Source organism: Agrilus planipennis, unplaced genomic scaffold (assembly GCF_000699045.2).
Source record: "Agrilus planipennis isolate EAB-ADULT unplaced genomic scaffold, Apla_2.0 scaffold1016, whole genome shotgun sequence".
Taxonomy (NCBI): domain Eukaryota; kingdom Metazoa; phylum Arthropoda; class Insecta; order Coleoptera; family Buprestidae; genus Agrilus; species Agrilus planipennis.
The window spans coordinates 3,904-6,503 of record NW_020439693.1 but is presented as its reverse complement, the minus strand read 5'-3'; the positions used below and the strand labels follow the sequence as shown (position 1 = coordinate 6,503).

General features: G+C 31.7%; 1 long non-coding RNA gene across 1 annotated transcript; it reads right to left on the bottom strand.

Moving 5' to 3' along the window:
* Nucleotides 1-951: 951 nt before the first annotated feature.
* LOC112905967 lies at nucleotides 952-2,192 on the bottom strand. Its single transcript, XR_003232107.1, has 3 exons — nucleotides 2,094-2,192; nucleotides 1,377-1,520; nucleotides 952-1,307 (listed from the first exon to the last, which is right to left on the bottom strand). It is a non-coding gene; the product is annotated as an uncharacterized LOC112905967 (long non-coding RNA).
* Between the last annotated feature and the right edge of the window lie 408 nt (nucleotides 2,193-2,600).

Sequence of the window (2,600 nt, the reverse complement as noted above, 5' to 3'; positions counted from 1 at the left end):
CTTGTTTTCCTTTTTCAATATTGACAAATCTCCACAAGAAAAAACTGTAATCCTTTACCACGTGTACATTAAAATACACTAACAAGTTTTTCAGTAATAAGCAATCAATGAATATGTATTACTAGCTAGAAACATAAATATATTAACGGCATGTGTAATTGTCTAGATCTACAGATAAGATGTTTTCCACTATGAACTATTTGTTTATAACGCATTTTTCTTGGCTTAGGGCTAGTTTAACAAAATATTTCTACCAAAATTATTGATAGATACGCACCGTTTTGATTATCAGATATATGATAGGATCGGCATTTACTTGATAAAGATTCATAACTTTATAATAAATTATAAAATTCGTAATTTTCATAATTTTTCTATTTTTACTACGACACGCGCCATCACAGTAGCTTTTGTGGTAAAGGTAAAAAGTGAGTTTTATTATTTTTTTATAAAAATATCAAAAATATGATAGACGTAATGCATAAGATTAAAATGAAATGTGTGTCGGTATAATTAATAGAGATTCTAACCAATATTCCATAAATGTTTTGGTCAAGAGATTATTTTCAAGAGGTGCGGATTTATAACTCATTAAAGATAGCCGTTGGGCGAAAATTATTCTGGAATGATTTTTATTAAACTCCTTGAAACTTTTATTGCTCTCTTTATTGAACACGAATAATCATTATGCAGTAGAGAAAAGAAAAATAATTATAACGTCTGCTGAACACTGAATATCTTTTACTGTTTTCAAAAGAAATAATAATTTATTCTGATGTACTAGTGGTGTTATAATATAATTCTGTCTGATACGAATTGACTTATTAGCATAAATGTAATACCAGCGTAAATGCAAAAAAAAATCGTAAGTTGCATGCAGCTTATTAAACACTTTTTTTGCAAAATACCGATGCAAATGGCGGTTTGACCTTCAAGAATCATATAAAAACGAAATGTTAATTGATTTAATCAGTGCGTCTACACTTTTATTCCTTTCACATTATCCACTCTACTTAACACTACAAGAACAATTTACAAAAAATATATAGGTTTGATATATTATACATATATACAGAAATAAGTATTTACAGACTTGAAATAAAATTATTTAATAAAGACTACGGTTATATTTATTTAAATATTTTCTTTTCACGTGGCCTTTTCTTCGACTGTTGCACTTTTCTACGTAAAATATTAAAAACTATCACAGAACAAGTGGCACGTATTTTCAATGCTATCTAAAGTGGTTACGTTTTCGTGTTTCTTGTTGTACTTTTATGCAGGCTTTTATAACTTGGCTTCGGTTGCTGAAAGGACAATTATGAAAAACACTTAACATCAAGGGCATTAGTAATTGTCATTGTTGAAACACTTACACTTAGTGCATCTTGCAATTCTATCTTTAGAAGGCGTTGAATGCCTTTAACGTTTCGGCGGATTATACGATAAAGTTCGTTTCTAGTTATCCTGTAAGGACCCTCTGTTGTTGTAGCATTTTCATCCAATTGGCGCTGTGGTTTCTATTTATAAGAACAGGGATAATCAAATTTAAAACTATTTTGTGTTCGTTTAGTTCTTACATAGGAGCATAAAGAAATTTAGTTTTCAGTTTTTTGTATCAAATGAACTAAATTTGTCTGTATTATCTGAGAATTATTTAAATTATAATAAACTAGACAACTCATTCAAATTAGGGCGGATGGTACTACTGGTGATCGTAACATAATGATTCCGGGGGCTGACATTTAGCCACAATCACTACCTCATCCTATCCTGTAACCCTGTGACCGAATATTGACATTTGAACACGTCTAAAGATTGGTGACTTTTAATTTAAAATTTTGATTGAAATTTAGAACAACATTGAACTAGGACTTAAAACATAGTTTCATCGTTTAATAAGACATTTTAATAACCAGGTAATCCCAAAACGTCGGATCTCGGGAAAATACGTACAAAGAAACAAAAAGAACTTCTTCTGTTTACAATATTAGTGGGTACTAATAGTTTGAAAGTAACACGAAATGTGGAATTTGAATGTAACACTTTCGATTTCATAACAATTCCTATTTAATGGCAATAGTTGTACTTACAACTTGACTCTCATCAATAAACTGGGCGTTAATGGTACTGGTTACTTTATTGATCGTACTCTTTGTATCTCGCCATTGCTACAAAGAAATTTATTTAGTATGACAAATTAGTAAAGCTTTCGCGGTCAGTTGGTGAACTGGTGTTATCCTGATTCGGTTTTAAAGGCCGTCGTCAGTGGAGCTGCTTCATAACGGTGACCAGCTTCTTCAGAGGACTTCGTCAGGAAACTACTCCAAGCGACGACAGTCTTTAGACTCGAATCAGAAAAGCACCAGCTCATTTAATGTGTTTACAATAATAAATAATAATAGTATTCCCTAGACAAAAACTTTCAGTCTCTCAGAGTCTTTCAGCGTCTCTGGGAGCATCTCTCACAGTCTCTCAGTTATTGCCTAGGTGTTTTTATGGATCTCTCACAATCTCTGTATGTTAATTCAGAGATTCTAGTCTCTCACAGAGAGACTGAATGAATAAAACTGAAAAATTGAGAGACTCGAGTCTCTCGT